Source organism: Phyllobates terribilis, unplaced genomic scaffold (assembly GCF_046119375.1).
Source record: "Phyllobates terribilis strain yellow unplaced genomic scaffold, ASM4611937v1 Scaffold_2__4_contigs__length_985480577, whole genome shotgun sequence".
NCBI classification, from domain to species: Eukaryota; Metazoa; Chordata; class Amphibia; order Anura; family Dendrobatidae; genus Phyllobates; species Phyllobates terribilis.
In genome coordinates, this window is record NW_027362762.1 from 238308988 (window position 1) to 238335235 (window position 26248).

General features: G+C 45.2%; 1 protein-coding gene and 1 long non-coding RNA gene across 5 annotated transcripts in view; one reads left to right on the forward strand and one right to left on the reverse strand.

Moving 5' to 3' along the window:
* The window catches only part of LOC141204556 (uncharacterized), a 35642-nt gene extending 23101 nt beyond the window's left edge, over nt 1-12541 (forward strand). Inside the window, exon 3 of the long non-coding RNA XR_012275422.1 lies at nt 12263-12541. This is a non-coding gene — a long non-coding RNA (uncharacterized lncRNA). The remainder of the gene's footprint in view (nt 1-12262) is intronic.
* The window catches only part of DIAPH3 (diaphanous related formin 3), an 801864-nt gene that overhangs the window by 160047 nt on the left and 615569 nt on the right, over nt 1-26248 (reverse strand). The gene's annotated exons all lie outside the window — the stretch shown is intronic.

Here is a 26248-nt window from a genome sequence, read left to right on the forward strand (position 1 = left end):
ACACTGTTGTGTAACCGGACAGCAGCTTGGTCATGACTACAGCTCTTGGCAACTTTGCACACTCACACCCCATTCCATAGAGCATAAAAATGCTGGTCAATGGGGATCCTGGATCTCCATCAATCTAGAAGTCATCACCTATCCTGTGGATGATCGATCACATTTACATACTAGAAGAATATCCTGTAAGACTAGCGTTTCACACAAAAAGAGAAAAGTAAATCTGTCTAACACATGGTGGATTCACTTTTGACAAGCGAGAGATCAGTCGGTTTGGCTGACTTTCATTTAATGGAGTATGGGGGAGCCTTGGCCTATAAAGGAATCTTTCAGCTCTGCACAGAACAGATTTTGACCAAAATGACAAATTTCCTCATATCGAATTAGTGCACCCAATTTTCTCATGGTAATTGTATGTAAATTGTTCTGTTTGTGCAAAATAGAAAAGTTGTCCGGAATGCGGCAGATAAACTGTGGACTATTACAGATCAGGAGGTGCTAATGCCGTCGCCGAACTTCCCATAACCCGCAGATTTTTGGCAGCAGAACCGTTTTCATTTAGTAAAATCTCATCACCAGCTCAGTGTCACGAAAATGACTAAAGTACGCATTAATACATAAAAAGGTTAGAAGTCAAATTATTTTTTTCCATTACACTTGAAATATGCAGGAAATTTTTGCTCGTGACATGGTAGAATAATTAAATTAGAAGTTAGAACTTGTCAGAAATGTATATCCCTGCACAGTACGTTTAGCAACTATATAATTGCTTTAAAATATTACTACGTGAAAGGCACAAATTTGAAATTAACTTTTTAAAGTCGCCTCGGACGTGGGGTTTATTCCGAGTGAGATCATCTAATGAAAGCATTTACAGGACGGTGGTGATGTCACACGGATCAACCTTACACAGCAAAGGACAATGTCATCATTAGAGATGCACTTCCTGCAGCACAAAGAGCCGACACCTGTTACTTTTATATAATGAATTTGATTTCTAAATTTTATGCATGGTGTAATGTAAGAATATACCATTCAGAGCCAGTAATTGTAAGTAACCTACTGGGTGACCTTATTATCAAAGACGTTGTACAGGATAAGAAAGTAATGGCTGCTTTTAGTCAGAAGAGCACCACATCTGACCACCTGCTACTGCATCGCTGAAGTGGGGATGAGCTGCAATACCACACATAACCTTTGCACAAGGGTGGCGCACTTTTGAGAGAAAACCCCCAAGTTTTCGTAACTAAAACCAGAATTAAGAATCCTTACTACCATGATATATTCATCACTTGGATACAGCCAGCTTTATGGTCATGGATTTCACGGATAGAACGTGTACCATTATAGTGGTTTAAATATCTAAAAAAAATTCAGTGGAGTACCCATCGTCTATATATTGAGGGAGTGCCAACCAAAAATTGTGGAAAAACATGTACAATTCAAAAAAGAGGAAAGGAGCATACAAATGATCGGTTGTAGTTTCTAAACTTTAACAAAAGGAATCAAAGAGCGAACACAAGAATCAAGGATGGTCAAGCTTTTATAGCGCTGTACAGACAGTCATCACTGGTGTATGGAAAGAACATACAAACTCCTTGCAGATGTCGACCCAGGACCCCAGCACTGCAAGGATATAGTGCTAACCACTGAGCCACCATGACAATGTTTTCTAGTCCAACATTTGGCACTGGAATACAACCCATATGACCAACTTGCTAACTAAGAGACTCATATAATGAATATCTGAAATAGTGATGTCAAGTAGTATTCAATAATGAAAAAGGTGCAATACACACATACTGATGTTATATCCAGTAAGTAATGCTGTAAGGGAGGTGGAGAATCCTTAAGGAAGCTACACATGGCACTTACTCTATTTACTTTACCCATTTATATAGCGCCATCTTATTCCACAGCACTTTACAGTCTTGTCATTTAAATTCCCTATCAGTATGTCTTTGGGTGTGGAAGGAAACCCACGCAAACACGGGGCGAACATACAAACCCCTTGCAGATGTGGTCATTGGTGGGATTTGAACCCAGGACTCCAGCGCTAGAATGCAACAGCGCTAACCACTGAGCCACCGTTATGCCCACTCTCTGAGCCAATTCACGTGGCTGAATATGCACATGCCACTTAATTGCCACAGTTTACTTATTTTATATGTTTTTAATACTGGACACAGACTTTGATTACAGTGGCATCCATTTTTCTCATATGTGAAGAGAAAAAAATGTTTCTTCATCTCATCCTTTGTCTGTCCATGAAAATTGGACCCATAGACTTGCATTGCCGATTTTGAAAAGACCCCTAGGATCAAAATTGAACATGTCTCTGATTTTTTCTGCGGACCACTCAGTCAGAGGAAAAAAATCAGACATGTGCACATAGAATATCAAAGGTACAAGTGCTATCCATGAAAACCACAAAGCACTTGAATGAGAAATTCTGTCATGTGCACGAGCTCCATGATGGATGTCTATTCCTATCTCTTCATATATTCATTATATCTATATGGGCTTGTTACAGGTGCTTCTCACTAAATTAGAATATCATCAGAAAGTTCATTTATTTCAGTTCTTCAATACAAAAAGCGAAACTCATACATTATATAGAGTCATTACAAACAGAGTGATCTATTTCAAGTGTTTATTTCTGTTCATGTTGATGATTGTGGCTTACATCCAATGAAAACACAAAAAAGTCATTATCTCAGTAAATTAGAATAATTAACAAAAAACACCAGCATAGGCCTCCTAAGCATTTAAAAAGGTCCCTTAGTCTGTTTCAGTAGGCTCCACAATCTATAAATTGCTATTTAAAGAGGATCTATCATCAGAATTAACAACACAAACTGTATACACTATTAAACAGATCTTAAATAGTGATGAGAGAGCGTGCTCGTTTAACCCTTTAAACGAGCACGCTCGGGTACTCGCCGAGTAGTTTCAGCGTGCTCGGCATTTCAGTTTCAGCTGCCACGGCTGCATGTGTCGCAGCTGTTACACAGCTGTGACACATGTAGGGATTGCCTAACAAACAGGCATCACTCATCACTAATCTTAAAACTGATGGTGCTGTTTTTACCTTGACATCCCATGTCAGAATGGCTCTATAATCCTTTATGAAAGTTTAACTCAGTCTCTGCCCACCTAGCCTGATTGTTAGCTCCTTAGTGTATCTGTGGCACCCAGGGGATGGGGACTACTCGGCGCCCGGGCCTTAATGCCTGGCCTTGGCGGATGTCGCGGTGGTCGGCTCCCGGGCCCGTACCCTGGGGTCTCTCTTAAAAAAAAGGTGTTAAATGGAAAATGAAAGTTCGTGACGCCACCTGTGGTGTCTGGTGAGGACCACCAGCGCTGCGGCAGTCCACTGAAGCCGGTGTTACGGCAGCTATGATGGGGTAGCTCCCCACAGGTGGAGCTAGGCCTCAGGGCAGCGGTGTTCAGTAAGGTGCACTATATGGCGGTGACCCAGCCGGGTCCAAGGAAAAATGGGAGACACACTCACGTTTGGCTTCAGTACCTTTTTACTGGTGGAGTTGCGGTACCGCCCGGAGCACTGTAGGGTGAGGGGTGCACTGCAGGTCTCTCCCCAGTGAGCAGGTATAGGGCTTCCTGTATCCTTGCCGCTTGTGTAGTTTATGGCCTGTCTGAAACTAGGCCTAACTTAGTCCTTGTGTTGCGCCGGCTGACCTGGTGTTAGGGCCTTTTGCTGAAGAGCACGCTCCTTGTATGGCGGAGCCTCCGTGCCTCCTGGTCCTGTTACGTGTCAGCTCCTGGGCTATCCTGAGACCTGAAGTCTTCCAGGAAAGATCTGGTTGTTTTCCACAGAGGGTATACTGCTCTGCAGACTCGGAGCCGGTGTCCGGTATATTTCTGGGGTGAGCTTATGAAGCTCCTCGGTCCCCGATGTTACTGTTCCACTAGCCTTCGGCCTACTCTGGGCCCTCACTAGGCTATACACACTGGCAGTAAGCTGGCTGCCTCTTCTGCCGCTCTTTAGAGCATCGGCAACGCTCCTAGCTGTCTCTCTCTGAGCTGCTTGCAGCAGACTTCAAACAACTCCTCTCAGCAGAAACCTGCTGAGTCACTAACCTTCTGTGTCTCAGCAGAGACTCCTGACTGGACTCACTCCTTAGACAACTGACTGAACTCTCTCTCTTCCTGCCTCCACCCTCCTTTATATATTCCCGAAAGGGCTCCCTCTGGTGGTTCTGAGGTAGGGTGGAGGTGTGTGTATGCTCTGAGGGCCTCTTGTGGAGAAAACCTGAAATGCACCCCCCTTTGGTCTGTGACTCCATGCACAGCAGGGCGTCACATTCCCCCCTAGTTAAAGTCAGCACTCCCGGGCTGAAGCACATTTTGTAAACAATAGAAATAACAAGCTTCCCTTTATGGGAGGTTAGAACACTTGAACGTTGCATAACAAAACATGAATAAAAATATATATATACATTGCAAAAGCAGTAGGCAGTGAGCAACCAGAAAGTCCAAGTCTCTTCCGGAGAGGTTGCTCAAAGGGGCACTCCAGAGAGTGCAAATATTTACAAAGAAAATCTTTGGGCTGCACAAAGTCCTCAGCCTCAGAGTTCATATATAAGGAATAAACAGGTTAGGGTTAAAGTGTCCATATCACTTGAATTGTCCATTCAAAGGGAAGAAATATAAGTTACACACATTAATACAATACGTAGTATAATACATAATACCTCAGGGGTAACTATCTACATTCTCAGAAATTGTACTATTTTATTCAATGTACCTAGCAGGGGGTTTACCTCTCGTGCTGCGTACTGATCTGCGTAATGCAGTGGTCTGCGGGGTATCAATGTCTGTATCATCAGTTACCCTGTCTGCCCTTCGTGTGGGTAAGTTGTAAAATTGCCTTAACCTCTCTATGGGACTGGTAAGTGTACCATTGGCTGGGCCTTCTTGCTCTGCTCCAGCCGGAGATCCTTCTTGAGCTGGCTCTTCAGCAGCACTTACAGGTCCAACTTGCTGTAGAGTTTTCTGGTTCCTGGAAGAAGTGGAGTACTGGGACGATCACCGCTCCTCCTATTTGAGGCCAATCTGCCGGGAAGTCACCTAAGTCAGTATGGATTACTGCTTCTTCAGGTTCCTCTTGGATGATGAGGGGCACCACTTCTTGGGGTTTTAGCAGATCCGGACACAACTTTAGATGGTCCCGAGATACTGTTGCAGTGGTTCTCCCTCCATCTTTGCTGATCAAACACGTCTTCCTGTTGTCAAACCTTGAATTCAACACAGTGTAGGGTTCTCTCTCCCACTGGTCATCAAGCTTGTGGTTCCTCCGCTTCCTTTTCAATACCACTTCTCCTGGTGTGAAGGGTTCTGCTGGTGCACTTCTGTTGTATTGCGCCTCTAGTTTATCCCTCACCCGAGTGAGACTGTCTTCGACACAGGCTTGTACTCTTCTGTACTGCTCCTGTCTGGCTGTGTCCCAGTCCTCAGTGGTCGCATCAGCTTCAGGTTCTACCACACCAAGCTCCAGGTCCATGGGCAACTTCCCAGGTCTTGCCCGCATTAGATATGCCGGAGTGCAATTGGTGGAGCTTACTGGTATGTGATTATACAGATCCACTAAGTCAGGTAGTAGGTCTGGCCACTGGTTTCTCTCTTCTAGTGGTATGGTCTTCAGTAGATCGATAATGATGTTGTTCATCTTTTCACAGAGACCGTTAGTTTGGGGGTGGTACGGTGTAGTCCTGATCTTTTTACACCCGTACAGATGGCAGAACTCTTTGAACAATTCAGCCTCAAAGGCCGGGCCTTGGTCAGTCAGTACCTTCTCAGGGTATCCATGGGGTCTGCAGAAGTACGCTTGAAACGTCTTGGCTGCTGTCTCTGCTGTCAGGTCTTTGACAGGGGCGACCACCAGGAACCTGGAGTAGTGATCCACCATGGTCAGGGCATAGGAGTATCCTGACCGACTAGGTGACAACTTGACATGGTCCAGGGCCACGATCTCCAAAGGGCGAGTAGTCTTGATGGGTTGCAGAGGTGCCTTCTGGCTGCTGTAGTCTCTTCTTCTGAGGCCACAGGGTCCACAGTCTCTGCACCACCTCTCAATGGAGCTGCGCATCCCCACCCAGTAGAATCGGCACTTCAACAGGGTCTCTAGCTTTTTCCAGCCAAAGTGCCCCGCTTGATCGTGGTAGGCCTCCAACACCATCTGGATGTCCGTCTTGGGGACCACTATCTGCCACACCATCTCGTGGGTTTTGGGATTCACGTACCTCCGGCACAACTTCTCACGGTAGATAAACAGCCGGCTTCTCTCATTCCACAGCTGCTTTGCTTGGAGAGACGCATCCTTCTCCAGGGAGGAACCTTCTTGGGTTATCAGTTCCTTGATACGGCTGACAACCGGGTCGCTGTCCTGGGTCTCTTTCCAGCTGTGGTGAGGCAAGGGGTTTAACGTCTTACCGCGTTGCCTCCTGGAGGCTCGTAGCTCGTGGGTCATCCCATTCCGGTGGAAGGCAGGTAGTTCAACCTCTTCCAGGTCATCCACTTCTTCTTCTGTGACTGACTGGTGAGGCATCCTGGACAGGGCATCGGCGTTGGCGTTCTTGCGGCCCGCCCGGTACTTTATGGTGAATTGGTAGTTTGACAGCCGAGCCATCCATCGTTGTTCCGTGGCTCCCAGCTTGGCTGTTTCAAGATGAGTTAAGGGGTTATTGTCAGTGTAGGCAGTGAACTTGCTGGAGGCTAGGTAGTGCTTGAACCGTTCTGTAATGGCCCAGACCAAGGCCAGAAACTCCAACTTGAAGCTGCTATAGTTCTCTGGTTCCTCTCGGTCGGGCGGAGCTTCCTGCTTGCATACGCGATGACTTTCTCCTGGCCATTCTGCTTCTGACTAAGGACAGCTCCCAATCCTTCATTGCTGGCATCAGTATACAGCAGGAACGGTTGGCTGTAGTCAGGGTAGGCTAGGATCTCATCACCTGTCAGGATCTCCTTCATTTCTTGAAATGATTCAGCCTGTTCTTTACCCCAGTGGAACGGGGGATTTCTGCCCTTGGGGGACTGTCCTACCAGGAGGTCTTGCAGAGGTACTGCTCTCTTGGTGTAATATTTTACAAACCTCCGGTACTATCCTATCAGTCCCAGGAACTGACGCACCTCCTTGAGGTTCTTCGGCTCCGGCCATTTCTGGATGGCAGTGACCTTCTCCGGGTCTGGGGCTACCCCTTCTGGACTGACAATGTGTCCCAGGTACTGTACCTTCTTCTTGAGCAGGTGGCACTTGGAGGGCTTCAACTTCATCCCATACTGGGACAGTGACTCAAATACCTCCGCCAGGTGCTTCAAGTGGTCCTCATACGTCTTGGAGTACACAATCACGTCATCCAGGTATAATAACACAGTCTCGAAGTTGCGGTGTCCCAGGCAGCACTCCATCAATCTCTGGAAAGTTCCGGGGGCATTGCAGAGTCCAAACGGCATACTGTTGAACTCGCAGAGTCCCATCGGGGTGGTGAAGGCCGTCTTCTCCCGATCCTCCTCAGCCACAGCTACTTGCCAGTACCCACTAGAGAGGTCAAGGGTGGAAAAGTAATTTGCAGACTTCAAGGCAGCCAGGGATTCCTCAATACATGGTAAAGGGTATGCATCTTTATGTGTAATGCGATTTACTTGACGGTAATCTACGCACATTCTCATGCTTCCATCCTTCTTCCTGACTAGAACTAGGGGAGCTGCCCAGGGACTACAACTATCCCTTACTACCCCTGCCTTCTTCATGTCATGCAACATCTCCTTGGCTTTCTGGTAGTGTGCTGGAGGTATAGGCCTGTACCGTTCCTTGATGGGGGGATGGTTGCCTGTGGGGATGTGATGTTGTACCCCCTTAATCCTCCCAAAGTCAAGCGGGTGTTTGCAGAATACCTGCTTGTATTCCTGAACCACCCGGTGTACTCCCTGTTTCTGGTGGGCAGGAGTGGTGTCTGTCCCTCCTGTGTTGTAGGGTCATTATCCTCCACTTGGTCTGGGGAGGTTAAGGACTCCGCCGTGTGAATAGAGTTATTATTTACAGTGTAGAGTTTGGCAATAGTGGCATAACGTGGTAATTTAACCTCGTCTTCCCCATAGTTAAGAAGATGGACAGGCACCCTCCCATTGCGTACATCTACTACCCCCCTGGCGGTTAAGAGTGTAGGTCTGTGCTCTGAGCTAAGGGGTTCTACTACCGCCTGGTAGCTCTGTCCTTTAAGACCTATTGCTGCTCTACACCAGATAAGCATTTCACTCATTGGGGGAATTACAATGGGTATCGGGTCAGTTACCCGCACGTTACCAATCTCACCACCGGTCAGCTTCGCTTTCTGCTGGTACGTCAGGGCTCGGATCTCCTTCTGGATCGCTCTCCTCTGCCCTGGTCTGGCAACGTCAGCGAGCTGTTGGAGTAAAAACACAACCTCCTCCAAACAGTTACCAACAATGTTAGTGCCTAGTACCATATTCAGTCCATTTTCCTCATTGACAGTCTTCACTACAATGAGTCCCTGGTCCTTTAACTCCACTCTCCCCACTTTTACTGCTACATTCTTAACCCCGAGTAGGTCAAGAGGGAGGCCGTTAGAGGCATATACTGAAAAGTCTGGGTTTGGGGGTTGGAGACTGTCCATGGACCAGTATTTGCTATAGAGGATATCAGGTATGATTGTTACCTGGAATCCGGTGTCCAGCAGGGCAGGTATCGCAATGCCGTCAAGTATGATGGATAGGAAAGGTCTTCCTCCCACGAACCTGCGGTGCCAGTCTGAGGGGCCTGCTGAGTGTATTCCTGGGTGCTGGCCCTCGGACCCAGGGTTTGCTCGTTTAAAGGACACTGGTGCACTGTGTGACCTGACTTCTGGCAGCGGTGGCAGACGAACTCTTGGTGAGGATGGCACTGGTTGTTGGTCCTTCCAGGGGGTGGCGTTGTCCTCCTCCGGGGTGGCGATGTCCTCCTCCGGGGTGGCGACGTCCTCCTTCTCCTCCAGTTCATCCAGGGGACATCCTCAGGGCAGTCGGCTACCAGGATCTTTCCTTCCGTCTCTGGCTCAGTCCGTAGTTGCAGGGCACTCATCACAGTGGCCAGGTTTTTGGTCAGCTGGGGCACTTCTGAGCGCAGACAGTCCAGCTCAGTAGGGGGCGCTGCCTGCACTTTGGCTTCAGCAGCCTGCGGGGAAAAGGTGGGTGCTGCTGGCGTTGGAGAGGCCCCACCCTGGTAACGCTGGATAGACGTATCTGCTGTCTCCAGGGGTTGCAGTCCCTTGATAGCCATGTCCTTAAGGCTGTCGAAGGTAGCATCTGGATGGTCCAAGGACCACCAACGCACAGTCCTGCTCTCCGCTTGGGACCTCAGCCCCCGGACAAATTGTTCTTTTAGCATTTTACTCTCATTGGTTATGCTAATTGGACTAACCTGTTTTAGAGCTCGCAGGGCCACCTGTAAACGGCAGGCATAGTCCCGAACGCTGTCCTCCGGCTTCTGAGAGCATTGGTAGAACCTCATCCGGAGGTCTGCCTCAGTGCGGTCCTCAAAGGCAGTCTGTAACTTTTTGAAAATTGTGGACACTGATTCCTGGTCTGCAGCCGACCAAGTCTCTACTTCTCTCTCCGCAGCACCAGTCAATTGTCCCACAACTACTGCAGCTCTTTGTTTGCCGGTAATAGAATACATGTCCAGGATGCTGCATATTTTGCGCTTGAATCCGGACAGGGTGTCCGGCTTGCCGTTGTACTGGGGGAGCCACTTTGCTCCAGGCATGTACGGTAAAGTCAATGGTACAATAGGGGCTACAGGCCCTGGTAATGGGGCGGCTGCTCCGTCTTGCGCGGCGGCGGCTGCGGGCGCATCATCGGGGCTGTCAGCCTGGTCAGCGACGTCGGGCTGTTGCTGCAACATCTTGGCGCCCCCCTAGTGAACCGTGGCCTACCTTCCTTCTGTAGGCCGCAGCTCCGCAGGCGGAGGTCTTCTGATAGGATCTTGCATCGCTTACGTTCCACGTCAGAGCGTTCGCTTGGGCTTCCTGCCAGGACCTGACGCTGCGTCAGTGCGTGGGGCGTGTCCTCGACTTTGCGCGCTTTCAGCGGTTACGCCCTCTAGTTTTCCCGCGGTTACGCCCTTCTTCTCGCATGGCGACCGGAAAGATGGCGGCCAATGGCGGGAAACTCCAGAAAATGGCGGGAAAAGCTTCACCACTGTGAGTTACAGTTTCTTAAGGCGCACAGTACCCGGTGGCAACGGGCACAACTCCTTCTGTTGCCGCGGGCACGCAATCCTGTTCGACGCCAGTTAGAGAGATGTGGCACCCAGGGGATGGGGACTACTCGGCGCCCGGGCCTTAATGCCTGGCCTTGGGGGATGTCACGGTGGTCGGCTCCCGGGCCCTGGGGTCTCTCTTAAAAAAAAAGGGGTTAAATGGAGAATGAAAGTTCGTGACGCCACCTGTGGTGTCTGGTGAGGACCACCAGCGCTGCGGCAGTCCACTGAGGCCGGTGTTACGGCAGCTATGATGGGGTAGCTCCCCACAGGAGCCTCCTGGTCCTGTTACGTGTCAGCTCCTGGGCTATCCTGAGACCTGAAGTCTTCCAGGAAAGATCTGGTTGTTTTCCACAGAGGGTATACTGCTCTGCAGACTCGGAGCCGGTGTCCGGTATATTTCTGGGGTGAGCTTATGAAGCTCCTCGGTCCCCGATGCTACTGTTCCACTAGCCTTCGGCCTACTCTGGGCCCTCACTAGGCTATACACACTGGCAGTAAGCTGGCTGCCTCTTCTGCCACTCTTTTGAGCTTCGGCAACGCTCCTAGCTGTCTCTCTCTGAGCTGCTTGCAGCAGACTCCAAACAACTCCTCTCAGCAGAAACCTGCTGAGTCACTAACCTTCTGTGTCTCAGCAGAGACTCCAGACTGGACTCACTCCTTAGACAACTGACTGAACTCCCTCTCTTCCTGCCTCCACCCTCCTTTATATATTCACTAAAGGGCTCCCTCTGGTGGTTCTGAGGTAGGGTGGAGGTGTGTGTATGCTCTTAGGGCCTCTTGTGGAGAAAACCTGAAATGCACCCCCCTTTGGTCTGTGACTCCATGCACAGCAGGGCGTTACATATCTCCTGCTGTTGAGATCTCAGTACAAGCTGCAACTCTCAGAGGTTGAATATATTTGGACTGATGAGCTATTTTATTTTAAGATGCTCAGCATAATACCAGATTTATACAGCCACTCTGACTGATTTTTAAAGTAAGTACACCAGTCTAATCTGTTTTTAAAGTGAACTTGTCGCTGCTGATATAGGCCTGCTTGCTTTACTGTAACAGCTGCTACAGGGAGAAAATTAAGTTATGTTCTACCTTCAGCTGCTTATTTCCAGTCATCGGGGCGCAGGGGTGATACACAGTCACCGCTCACTACACAGTAAATGCGGGTGTAATCACTCCCTGGCACATTGACTGACCGTCTGTTCCGCACACACACGCTGAACATACATGCTGGAGAGCAGACTGTCAATCAATGTAGTGATTACAGCACATTTACCATATAGCGAGCAGCGACTGCCTCAATGACTGGAAGCCAGCGGCTGCACAGAGAATATAACTTTATTTTCTTCCTGCAGCCGCTACTCCAGTAAGGCAGCCACACAGGATTTAAATGTTATTTACCTACAGATTACCACTATATCTGCATGTGAATAGCATTTCTGGAAATGACGGATCCCTTTTAAGAGATCTATATAATACTGTACACAGTTTTTACTGAGAAATCTGGTGACAGGTCAGCTTTCATGCTTCCTAGTGAAGACATAATAGTGATAACACATTGGGAAATATTTACGCAAATTTACAGCTAGAATTGAATCATGGACTGCTGCTTTTAGTGTATGGTGCAAGTATATTCTAAACTAATACGTGCACAATCCTGCATCCCCTATTAAGTAAAACTGTGAAACTTTAATTAGAACAAGTCTCAGAGCTCGGTGACCTGTTAGATCAAGGAAATCTTGGCAGCACGTGGTAAATTTAAAGCAGAGGAAAGATATTTGTATAATGTCGTTATGAGCCATACTTTTTGGCACGGACACGCATACAATAGTTTGGGTAAACATTAATTTAGAAAAAAAACTGCTCTAAAAATCCTGCACTAAATATGCAAGTACCTTTTAATGAAAAAAAAAGTTAATTTATTATACAGTACAGCATGGTAAAAACAGGAATATTTTTAGTAACCGATTTTTTTTTGTTCTTGGCAAGAAGTGACAATATCCAATGACATCACCTTGAGATGGGGATTAAAGTATGCCGGCAGACTGAAAATGTGACAGAAGCTCCCCCTGGAATATGTCACCCCTCGTACTCCTTCCATCTGAACACTTACTTAATGTTTCAGCATATTAATGAAAACATGGCTAAAACATATTCTGTGCTCAGGTATGTAAATATTCATACGACACCTTTCATTTCACATCTAATAGCTAGAGACATTTTTAAACCTAGATTGCATCTTGACACATCTGACTGCCAATGTAAAAGAGCCATATACATATGTATGGATCTCCTTAACAAAGTATGCACTCTGCCACTATTTTTCACACGGCTCCACCGAATACGAACTCATCTAAAGATACATTCCCTTAATAGAAATTGTAGAATTTTGAAAGCTATAGCCATAGACAGCTTGATTCATTTATTCACTACTGGCCCCACCTAGTCTAATGTGTTAAATGAATTATTCATTTCTGCACCTAACATTCTGATCTCAAGAAAATTCCTCCACTTCAACAGCCAAGATGTTCCTAGCGAGGATTCTCCTAATAGAAAGAGCTGCGGAACTTTCCTGACTATGGATTTATATTCTTCCAGCTTTACTTACGCGTCAACAATTCTTGACAGCACAGGGGAAAAGGTTGGTGGGTGATCCGCACAAACTACTCACACGTCTGCTTGGTCAACCATATTGAGCGCTTGCACTTTTTTGTGATTTCAGCTATGTAAAAACGGAGTTAACAAAGCTGACGGGTGGGTTCTTCTCTGCGCTAGAGCTTTCCTGGACTTGAAAGACTTGTATCCCCAGGAATCAGCCTGAGAGATATTCCTAGTCAATCTCTTTGTTTCCTGAATAGCAAACAGCTTTGTGCTGCAGTAACATGTGGGAATAGCAGTAAAGGCTCCAACGTGGGCAATGCTGCAGGCGGATAGTTTTATGTCTTATGAAGAAAGAAAAACACTAAAACTTCCACATATGTATACAGATGGAAAAACAACAATGCTTATACCACCCAACTGAACAAATAAAAAAAATATAAGATATGTGACATTTGTGCTGTTTATGAATGGTTTTATATCAGAACATCAGGTTCTTATGATCATTTCAGGACCCCGTAATGCAAATGTTGGAGAAGAACTTTGTGACAAATGGCAGCACAATTATTCAATAGACAGTAATGATAACTAAAAAGCACAGAAAAATAACACTAACTAGCTATATTAAAGGAACACTCCAGGCAAAATGGATACACAGTGTGTTATGTTTAGTGCAGGACACAATTGTTCAAGGACCAGCAAAGACGTGAGACGCAGCACCCACTCAGTCCCAGTACTAGGAATAAACACAGTTTGTATCAACTTTGCCCTATTGTAATTTAGAACCACAAGCAATCTGAATATGCAATGCAGTCCTGGATTCTCGCAGCTGGTACGTACAACCATCAGTATAATGCATGCCATTGTGTAGAGCAGACCGTATTCTGCCCACCAGTCGTAGCAGAGAGGGTGTTACTACAGGCAAAGGCCCTGTTCACAGCACTTTTTCCCACTACGGTTAGCAACTATGCCAGGAAAGCTTCCCATATGTATGTTAAATGAGTCCATAGACTTGTATTGCAAGACAGAGGCCAAAAGAGCATCCTTTTGGCCTCCGTCTAGTTTGGATACATCATTATACAAAAACCCCCCACAAAAAAACAAAGTAGACTACACTTATGTATGCAAACTGCCCCAAAAAATACGGATGCCAATAACGTATGGTCACGGATATTATTGCACATAATCTGTTGAACACCACTCAAGAAGCTCCAGTGATGGAATGGTCCTTGTATGGACAGTTATCACGGTAGTCTTCCCAGGCAGAGAACTGCCCACAGGCCGGTGATGACGTTCTCCACCATGCTGGGAACCTCAGGGTGACTGCTGCCTCTGTACCCTATGATAAAGCATTGGGAAAAGGTCTAGCAGCGAACAGGTTTCTTTCGGTTTATGAGCTCCTTGTCAGCCTGTCTGTGTTGTCACATTCAGGCTTTTCTTCCACTGCACACACTATAAATACTGGACGTTGTCTGTTCCATCATAATACAGAAAATGTAGACATTTTGGGTCTGTTTCTGGACAGAATTTCTTCAACCACCTGCTGCTTGTGTAAATACCTACACACATAGAAATCTCGCTATTTTTCTCTCTTTCTTCTGCCACTTTCTCCTGAAGCATAGCTGTAATGTGTGACTGTGCAACGTAGACGGTAGCCGTGGGCAAGGTGCTCGTCTCTTACGCTTCAGCATGTTACATGAAAGTGGGATTCCTGGCTGTGCGTGTGGACTTGTGCTGCGAGGGCACTACGCCTAGGCAGGCCGCATTTAACCAGTGACCACCTGGTGTTGGACAGTTCAAGGAGGTAGACCACCAGTTGAAAATAAACTTTTTACTCAACGATAACTGGGAAGAGATCTTATGTAGGAGATTGCTGGCACAGATCTTCATGAACGTTTCTCTCACAATATGCAACATCTTCCTTACACAGTTTCAATTCCTCTCTTTTTTTCCCTCTATCTGCACTGCTCCTCACTAATGCACCACAACCCAGCTCAATACTAGAATCCAGCTATCAATAGTACTTCACTCAACCCACGGTTCCGATTCTTCTTTCCCCTCTAGGGAACTATGGTGCCAGTATGGCAGGTACTTATCTTTTCTCTTTTCTGATGCTCTGGAACTCCCGCCCGGGGCACTCTCTTCGTCCCACGTACTCTGTCCTGTCCTCTTTACGAGTTGTAAACTCTGGGCCGTACTGCTAGGCGTCCTCTCCCAGGACCTGTCTCCTTTCACGACTAGGTGACACACACAAACTGCAGCACTGCCCACAGAGGACCTTAGGCCCTCTTACTACACACTCTGGGCGCTTTCTGACTCACTACCAGGAAACTCTCTGTCCCTTCACTTTACCCCCTCCCACTCTGGGCTAGTCCCAATTGTTAACTCCAAATGTTCCTGTTAACTACCTGTTGCTGTGCAGAACACTGCTTCATCACCAACAATACAGATTATTACACATTGCAACAATACACATGTCTTCAAGGAAGAATGTGGGCAGTGTGTCCATCTCCTTTTAAAGGGATCTTCAGGTGAATATTCAAAATAATCTGTAATGTGTGTACATGAGGGATAGCAAGATTTGTGCCAAATTAGGGACTTGTATCTTGCCTTTATAGCAGTTTTCCCCTTCACTAGCAACTTTAAAACGTACGCCCTCCATATTTTATTGCAGAAGGTGTCATTCGAATCATCACCAAAGACAGATCTATAGACAGATTTAAGCAGTTTTTGAGAGCGAATGATTAGTGGAGACAAAGTAACTCATACGTGCGAAAACAGGCATTTTTCGCTAAAGAGATGGATTACAGAGTTTCTTACCCTTGTACTGTTGATTTAAAACTTGGCTTGCTCCAAAATATCCTCATAAGTAACAAAGTGTTTAATGCTGAGAAGACTTTCAAATCTTAGGCTGTGTGCCCACGATGCGTTTTTTTAAGCATTTCCGCAGCGGCAAAAACGCTGCAGAAACGCTTAAAAAAAGCATGGTAAAAGGCCTGCCATGTTCCCCAATGATAATCCGCATGTGCTGTGCACATGCTGCGGACATTTCCGCTGCGGATTATCATTGCGGAAAAAAACGCAGCACTACCAATTGTTTTGCGGAAGCGCTGCGTTTTCGCCGCCATTGACTTGCATTAGATCGCATGGATTACGCATCACTGTATATGTAGATGCGCATTCCATGCGTTCTAATGTGTGGATGGTACCCAAGTCTAGAGAAGAGGAGACTCTCCTCCGGACTGGGTACCATTGAAAACTGTAAAAAAAAAAAAAAGAATAAAATAAAAAATAAATGTATACTTACCTTCTGGCGGCCCGCGCTGCACTCCTCCTTGCTTGGCAGCAGTTCGCGATGGAATGAAGGACCTGCGCTGACGTCAGAGTCATGTGACGGGTCACGCGACGCTGACTTCGGCAGGTCCTTCACTCTACCGCTGCCGGCAGCCGGGACGGTGAAGCAAGCCAGCGCGGGCCATCGGAGGGCAAGTATACATTTTTATTTTTTGACATTCTCTCGGTCACACTATGTACAGTGCCTACAAGTAGTATTCAACCCCCTGCAGATTTAGCTGGTTTGATAAGATGCAAATAAGTTAGAGCCTTCAAACTGCAAACGAGAGTAGGTTTTATGAACAGAAGCATAAATCTTACAAACCAAAAAGTTATGTTGCTCAGTTGAATTTTATTAAATTTTAAACATAAAAGTGTGGGTCAATTATTATACAACCCCTATGTTTAATATTTTGTGGAATAACCCTTGTTTGCAATTACAGCTAATAATCGTCTTTTATAAGATCTGATCAGGCCAGCACAGGTCTGTGGAGTTATCTTGGCCCACTCCTCCATGCAGATCTTCTCCAAGTTATCTAGGTTCTTTGGGTGTCTCATGTGGACTTTATTCTTGAGCTCCTTCCACAAGTTTTCAATTGGGTTAAGGTCAGGAGACTGACTAGGCCACTCCAACACCTTGACTTTTTCCCTCTTGAACCAGGCCTTGGTTTTCTTGGCTGTGTGCTTTGGGTCGTTGTCTTGTTGGAAGATGAAATTACGACCCATCTTAAGATCCTTGATGGAGGAGCGGAGGTTCTTGGCCAAAATCTCCAGGTAGGCCGTGCTATCCATCTTCCCATGGATGCGGACCAGATGGCCAGGCCCCTTGGCAGAGAAACAGCCCCACAGCATGATGCTGCCACCACCATGCTTGACTGTAGGGATGGTATTCTTGGGGTCGTATGCAGTGCCATCCAGTCTCCAAACGTCACGTGTGTGGTTGGCACCAAAGATCTCGATCTTGGTCTCATCAGACCATAGAACCTTGAACCAGTCGGTCTCAGAGTCCTCCAAGTGATCATGAGCAAACTGTAGACGAGCCTTGACATGACGCTTTGAAAGTAAAGGTACCTTACGGGCTCGTCTGGAACGGAGACCATTGCGGTGGAGTACGTTACTTATGGTATTGACTGAAACCAATGTCCCCACTGCCATGAGATCTTCCCGGAGCTCCTTCCTTGTTGTCCTTGGGTTAGCCTTGACTCTTCGGACAAGCCTGGCCTCGGCACGGGAGGACACTTTCAAAGGCTGTCCTGGCCGTGGAAGGCTAACAGGAGTTCCATAAGCCTTCCACTTACGGATGATGCTCCCAACAGTGGAGACAGGTAGGCCCAACTCCTTGGAAAGGGTTTTGTACCCCTTGCCAGCCTTGTGACCCTCCACGATCTTGTCTCTGATGGCCTTGGAATGCTCCTTTGTCTTTCCCATGTTGACCATGTCTGAGTGCTGTTCACAAGTTTGGGGAGGGTCTTAAATAGTCAGAAAAGGCTGGCAAAAGAGATCTTTAATCCACACATGTGAAGCTCATTATTCTTGGTGCCTGAACTACTTCTTAATACTTTAGGGGGACCAAACAGAATTCTTGTGGTTTGAGGGGTTGAATAATAAATGACACTCTGAATTAACTTTTAACGTTTTAAAAAAAAAAAAAAAATTTGCTGCAGTGCATTTCCCACTTCCAGGCTGATCTACAGTACAAATGTCACAATGCCAAGTTAATTCCGCATGTGTCAACCAGCTAAATCTGCAGGGGGTTGAATACTACTTGTAGGCACTGTAAATCCATGCTGTTTGCATGGATTTATATAGTGTGACCAAGTTGACAAGCACTTTCCAAGTGATGCTAAAATCGCTTGGAAAGCGCTTGTCAACCCGCATGCAGAAATGCATGTGAAGAACGCTTCACATCCGCATGTCCCTGGCAGGAAAACGCATGTACAATCCGCATGTACAATCCGCATGTACAGTCCCGCATGCGTTTTTGTCTGCCAGGGAGATGCAGAAACGCTCAGGAAAAAATCCGGAGCATCTCTGCATCGTGGGCACATAGCCTTATAATAGCTTTATACTTGGGAAGAAACATTTAATATACACTTTATTTTCCTACTTTGCAGTTATTAACTAGTTCATTTGAAATCTAATAACATCTGTTATGTGTTTCACAAGGACAACTACAGATTTAGATAAGTTATAGCACACACAGTCATGAGGGTCATCCTGTATAGTGTATTGTAATCCATTATGTAATCTACACAACAGATGGCCGTTATTAACTTCAATGTAATACGTGAGAAGCCACTGTTCTCAATACACATCATATCATTGAATGTTCCTATGTAGTCATCAAGAACATATAGCCAAAGTAAAAACCTCAATGGCAGAGCTTAACAAGGACAGCTACATACAATGTATGCACATGTAGATAGGTGTGAGATCATGTAAATGTAAGGGTCATTTTATAAAGAAATGTAGCTTATAACAATAATATGCTGTGATACGTTGTCCGCACTTTGGATGACCCTTTTTTATTTCACTCAAAACAGTACATGAGGGGCAACAGTGTAGTGGATGCTGGTAAAGTCTCGGCCTCTCTCTCATATCTATCTATCTATCTATATATATATTGTAGGAATTCCATTTCTCTGGTAGGCATTAGGCAGCGTTCACACAGGCAATGCAGTTTTGGCCCAAACACATGCAGTTTCTATTGTTTTCCACAGCGCCAAAACAAACTCAAACAGAACAGACCCTGGATACACATACACAGCTGAGCTAACCCCAGCCCAGTCAAACAAAACAGCTATTGCCCATAGCAACCACTGATACTTACAGATCTCTGCACTCGGCCTGTGCAGAGGGATTCTGGCCTGCCTCTCTCTTCAACTCTAGGACACATTCAGTCTAGTCAGCTTTCCTGAGCCAACTTACGAAAGAGAACATCTAGCCTAGCTATATTCAGAGCTAGCCAGGTGATCTAATCAGATCCTGTAGAGCTAGGATTTAACTATAACTTAACTGGCTTTGCCACATACCACCCCCCCCCCCCCTCTGCCCAAAGCCGCGGGCTGGGCACCATCTGCTAACACACACAGCCTACAGGGCTTTGAACTGTCCCGAACATGAGGCTCATGCTTGATGACACGAGGGTGACCTAGTAACTCGAAGAACCTGCCCCTATTTTTGGATACTGATTTTCGGCAGTGCTGATTATTGGAAGGATTGGAAGGCGGCAAAGTTTCTGGCTTCTGATCGGGCCAACCAGAGAGGGGTTTTGAGTGGGCCCCTACCCTTCCAGGGTTTTAGCAGGTTGACATAATACATCGTAAAGGCCTTCCTTTTCCCTGGTCGGTGTACTTTATAGTTGACCTCTCCCACCATTGTATAGAGCCCCTGCCACTGGGTAATGAACTTGCTCTCTCCTGTGAACACTAACACAAATACCCGATCCCCAGGCTTAAATTGTTTCACTTGAGCCGACGGATTATACGCCCTGGATTTTCCCTCTTGGGCCTTGAGGGGGCGCTTTTTTAAATGTCCTTTTACTTTGTTCCCACAACAAATCATTATGCCTGGTCACTTGCAGAAACAGACTATCAGCTCCCTGGGAACCCCATTTAGCACACTTACATTTTCAAAACTACCTTTTACTGTAACATCTCTGAGCTGGGCAGTGCCAAATTATGTCCTGGGACTCCTCCAGGTCAGGGACATTGGATTCTTTCTAGCCAGTACAGTGAAAGACTATTCACCTTTCGCATCATGTGACTGTTACCATAGCTGACACCTGGTGGCATACCTGACTACTGGGAAAGTCACGTCTGATAAAAATATCACGCTGTCAAACTAGTTTCACCGATTTGAGTGGAACTAACCATTTTTTCATTAGGGAAGCAATCTCTAGTCACAAGTTGGGGGTCATCTATATTATCAAGTGTCCATGCAATAAATTGTATATTGGCAGCACTGAAAGACAGCTAACAGAGAATTAAGGAACATTTACACAATATTAACAAAGGGTTTAGGGGGCACCCGTTATCCAGACATTTTGCAGACAATCACAATCGGTCATGCAATGGGGTCTCTTTTTGCGGTATCCAGGTCGTTAAGAAAAACTGGAGAGGAGGTGACTTTTTAAAACAAATGTCCAGAGTCGAGTCCAAGTGGATATTCACTTTGGACAGTCTGGCCCCAAAAGGCTTGAATCAAGAAATTGAGCTGTATGCTTTTTACATAAATAAATACAAAAAAAAATGAAACCCATTGCACCAGTTGATGCAATGTGCATATACACATTTTAAATATACAAAATAACCTTATTTAATTATTTAAATTATTTGTATTATCTTTGTTGAGAAAATATCTGTGCAGAAATTGGACTATTACTCAGGCAGACAGTTTGTACCTCTTTTTTGACACACACTTTGCACTTTCCAACATTTTAGTGCCCTTTAAGTGCATGCCTCTTTTAAATATTTGTCTTTTTAGTTAGACCCTTTTCTTTTCCGTGTCTCTTTTCACGTTTCTCTATATGGCTCCTACGGGGCTCTTTGGGCTTGCTTGTCTGCACCATTCTGCTCCATTGGGCTACCTCAGGCCAGCAATTTAAAGGCTGCGTGTCTGGTGAAGCCGCACTCTGAAGAATTAGGAAGATCCCTTCGAAACGCGTCGGTTGTTTTTTGGCCTCACCAGACTCCGCACCTCGGCCATGTCGTCACGTGACCATACGCTTCCTAGCAACTCTGCACACACGCGGCTGCGCTTCCGGCCAGAGCAGTCATCAGTGCAGAGCTGCCGAGGACTATTCCACGGGAAGACGCTTCCGCTCTGAACCACCAGTACCAACAGGACCTATATGGGCAGACCGCAACAAGCCGATGGACACCAGTTATTGCCCAGTAGCCATGAGCTACTTCTAACTCTACTATTTGGACTATCACCCTCTGAAGTACACGGCCCTCTTCAACTGTAAGTCTTTCAATTATTATTGCAGTATTATCAGATTCTTTGCATTTTTATCTCTATGAAACTGCACTGCTCCCTAACAATCTTTGGGAGATTGCCACTTACTATCAGTGTGCAGCATCATTTATATAGATAGGGCAACTGCCGGGCAGAGACGCCATTCCCCTCACCGCCACGGTCCAGCGTCCTTCTGCTCTCCTGCTGCTGTGGCACGCTCTGCACACAGCTTCCTGGCCGTGCGCGCCGTCCTATAGAGTCCCCAGCCAATGGCCGGAGGACTTCCCCTATATTAGGCACCTCCTCCAATATGGAGGTGCCTGTGCAAGGTTGTTGTTCGGTGTGCTAAACACTTGCTCCAGCCCTCAGGTCCCGCTGCCTGTCAGTCCTGCCAGCCAGTCTAACAGTTCTGTTCTCCAGTCTGTCTACAGTTATGCCCGCCAGCCTGCTTACCTGGAGCACCTGTCTGTAACCTGCCGTGCCCGCCAGTCTAGTCTGCCTACCTGGAGCACCGGCCTGTTAAAGGTAGTGCCCGCCAGCCAATCTACCCGAAGCACCTGCCGTGCCCGCCTGCTCGCCTACCCGGAGCACCCGTCTGGCTATCTGCTGAACCAGCCTGCTTATCTACCCAGTCCACTCGTCAGCCTTCCTGCCGTTCTCATCTGCTGTACTGGTCAGTTCCTGGCATCTGACCCATGGGAGTCACCTGCTGTCACACAAGGTCAGTCCCAGAGGGGCACCTGGTCCACCTACCCGGTTCCTCCCTGGTTCACGGAGTTGACTAAGCCGCCGTGTGACCTTGGTCGGGCCTTGTAGGCACTTAGTCACGCCCCTCTGGTCCTTCCTTGCACCGAAGCACAGAGGTTCCACCACCCGGACTCGTAATAATTAAGACTATCTATTATATTCTCCTCGCCCCTCAGCGCGTTCTCTCATGTCTGCAGCCCCCATGTGACACCCTGCCCTACCTCTCGGGCCCCCCAGCTCTGTGGAGAGTTTCCGTTGGTCTTGCCTCTGTCACTTGATACTTATGTTAATTGTATTCCCTATTAAGGTTGTTTGGGACTATCAAAGGACAGCAATTTATATATATATATATAAATATATTCTTTGCCACTCTCATGGGATACACTGGGGCCCCTCTGGGTTGGGCACGCTGTCACTGGACCTGACTCATTTTATTCCATGTCCCGTTTTTTGCATCATGAATTTTGTACTATTATGATGCTAATATTATTACTCTTTAATAAAATTTATATTATGCCATCATACTCATGTTTTCCTCTTGTTATACTTATATCTTTGAGTAGGCTTTGTTGTGGTTAAGGTCCGATACTGAATTACCAGTGCCCTATCCAGTTGTCTCTATACTATGTGGGTCCCTGTTTTTTCAGGGATAAAATTATACAACAATGCTGAGCAGTGTAGATGTGAATCCAGCTTTGGGGTGGGGTAAAAGTCTTGTTAAAAAGCTCAGCACAATCTGCCTGTGTCTCTTTCTTCTTATTCCTTCCTCTGTTACTCTCCATAGAGTTTAGCAGGAGATATAACCAGAGTGTGCTGTCAGTCTTTCTTCTCTAGAGCATGACAGATTTGAGCTGATTGTTTCCACAGAGTGGATGGTGAGTTCAGAGGGCATGGAGGCTCATAAGTGGAGAAAAAAGTTGATTTCTTTGATAAGACATGTTACAAGGTTTCTTATATGTGCTTGTGCTATTGATAAATGCTAATTTAGCAAATGTATAGTTCCCTTTTGACCTTACTCTCAGTTTTGAGTTCCCGGAGAGTCCCAGTTTTCAAATCTGATGTATAACTTTGCTATAATAACTTTGGAATGCTTTTTCCAAACCTAGTGAGACCAAAGATGTTTTTCATGAAACTTCATAATAGTGGTAAATTTAGGTTGATTTGTGTTTACTTATACAAATATCAGAAATCAGATGAAAATTTAGAAAAAAAAATTTGAAAAATGTTATGCAACTATAACAGTCATACAACACAAAATACTTTACGTTGGCATTTTTCAAACATCCTTCAATTTTTTTTCAGTTTTTTTTTAGGATGTTAGAAGGGTTAAAAGTTTAGCAACAATTAATTTTTTTACTTCAATGGGAAATAAAGTGCAGTACTTGGATGATGTTTAACACTGACAAGAGGCCTGTTAGACCTACCTTGCTCAAGGTTGACAATGTTAGAACTTGCTAAGGTAGAGCCTAACAGGCCACCATAGCTGGTATTCCCCAAGGCCATTATTTCTTACTGCAATGGAGTTAAAGAGGTAACCCCCCAGACTCAAATAACCATCTAGATGCTTCTGTCACTATTGATCGCAGCTTCTAAAGGGTTAGACGGCTAGTTAGCATTGATTGCAGCTATAACATACAGCTGACATCAGCGGCTCATGGTGTAGCACATGTACAGTGGTTTGTAGAATCTCGTTTCCCTGCTGTTCCGTACATGTGCTGCGGATGTCAAAAATGGGTTAAAGCCATTGGAATACAGAATTTTTTGGAATGCTAAGAGTCCAAAATAACAAAAATGAGTCCACAGATCAATGCTTCGGTCCAGGTTATTACCTCTATTAACACCGACTTCCAGGCCTGTAAATGCCACATTATAGGCAACTTTTCTTCTGGAGGAGGAGAGGTCTTGCATAAGTAAAAACATAGTGAAAAACTTTATCTTTTAAAATGGCAGAAAGCTGTCAAAGGGGTAATTACATTTTTTAATTTCTATTAGAGAATAGTCAAGTGTTTTTCTTGCATGCTGTGATACGGTGTTTAATGTCTTTAGAGAGAAATGGAAGTTCTTAATCAAATTTCTATAATATCAGAAATGAGTACTTCTGATTATCTGATGATGGCCAGATATGGAGCCTTTTTGGTAATCTGATATAAAATCGCACTATATTTGACCAATCCTAACAATGCCCACCACGTCCCCATACAGCAACAATGAAGTGTTGCTTTGTTTATGGAGTCTAATTATTTTCTTGGTATACTGACAGAGATGGGAGCCAAGATATGTATTACTTTCTATTATAAATACAAGAATTGCTCTTGTATGTGTATGAGATTTTGTTTTAACCTCAAAGATTACATATGCCCAAAGGAAACAAAACTATGTGTAAAAGATAAGATATTCAAGTGGAATTAGATGCTATCAGCATGAACACTCACGGGAAAAATTGATTAATTCTTTTGAAATATCTCATTCCTTACTGAACTGGCACAACAAATGGTTTAAGAACATAGAGATGAGATTAAGACAACACAATCAAAAAGGAAGGAAAATATAACTCCTTAAAAGACACTGGGAAGTATTAAAATGGCAAAAATGCAGCAGGATAGTGATTAAAGTCAGTAGAAAGTGAGACTCTGTATACTTAGGTAGAATGTAATATGTGTTCTTGAAGCGACAAGTGAATTTAAATCTAATTTACATTAGTCTGAGGCTACACTGGCACCGGTTCCCCCTACTATGTCAAAATCTAGGACAATATGACTACCCTGCCAAGTAGTACATGGTGAGATTATTATTGTGAGCAGAGGGCAGACAGCAAGTGTCTTTCAAAATGTATGCTTTGTAGAACAACAGCAAGAAGCCAAAGTAAGAGAGAAAGAAGAATATCAGAAGTCCTGTGCTGTATCTGTATTGATCTAAGACCTCCCCGGCACAAAAGGTAGAATAGTAAAAAAAAAGCAATAAAAAGCAGTATCAATTTAAATTTGCATTTAAAACACTATTTAAAATAGAAATTAATAATTTTTTTTGCTTGTTTTGGCAGTGAAGGTCGTTATTCTCTGGAAGAAACTGGAACTTGTAAAAACAATTTAGTTTCTACTTTTGCAGCTACATGCAAGTAACTAATTAAACCCTAAAGAGAATCTGTCAAAAGGGAATTATGCTATGTAATCTGCAAGTGGCATAATGTAGGGATTAGAGACCCTAATTCTAGTGATGTGTTACTTCTCAGGCTGAGTGCTTTTTCAATAAAATCAGTGTTTTATCAGCAGGAGATTATCACTATAGAACTAGGTGTCTTATGCCTCCTGGCCAACAGCTCAGTGTAACCCTGCCCCCACTACGGATTAGCAGCTTTCTACCAATGTACAGTGTACACAGAAAGCTGTCAGTCAGTGGTGTGGGTGAGATTATACAGGGCTGAGCATTCAGAGCACTGCTAGATTTGCAACAGATACAACAATGAATGTATCACAACAGCTGCAGCCAGTAAACGAAGTGACATTGCTGGAATCAAGTTCTCAGCCCCTAAAGTATGCTGCTGTTAGAGGAGGTAGTAAAAACAGTGACAGATTCCCTTAAACAGACACAGAATGAGAACTCAAATGCTACTGTAAAGTCATGAATTTCAAATGACAGCATAGTGTATCAGTGGTTAACATTAAGGTCTTGTTTAAATCGGACGACGAGGACATCGACATTAAGTTTTACTTTCTGTTCACCTTTTTTGATTTTCTCTTGGTACCATAGGGTGCAGCATGTAATAAAATAACCTTATGGATTTTGATTAGCAGTTTTAGCATAATACATCCACACATATACAATCTACATGGGCATATGTATGAATGGGTCATTCAATTACCTATTTTAATCTGGTTTAACGGTAAAGAGTATCTAAAAAAATTCAATAAAATTAAATCATAAGTCTAGGTACAGTCTAGCATGTATAGCAGGTCAGTGAGGATCCCCATTCTGAGGCCCCAACATCACCAAAGGATGGTTAAAATCTGTAGCACGGACTGCTCAGCAGGCAGAAGAGCCAAGGTCCTGCCTGAGACCACACACAATATACAGGCTCAATGATGTCGAACATCATCACACATGAGATTCACACTTTGCACTAATGAGGATCTGCACATTGAGATTCTGGTTTGGCTTTTATCCCAAATGTCAGGAAAATATTCAGAAATATTGAATATATCCCTTCTTTCTTCCCCTGAAGTCCCCCTCAGCCTCTCCAATTCCCCATTTGTCACAGGAGAGCAGACAGTCCAACATTTGTCCCTCTGCAAATTATACCTACAGTAGAAATGACTTGTAAAGCTAGACCCTAATTAAGAT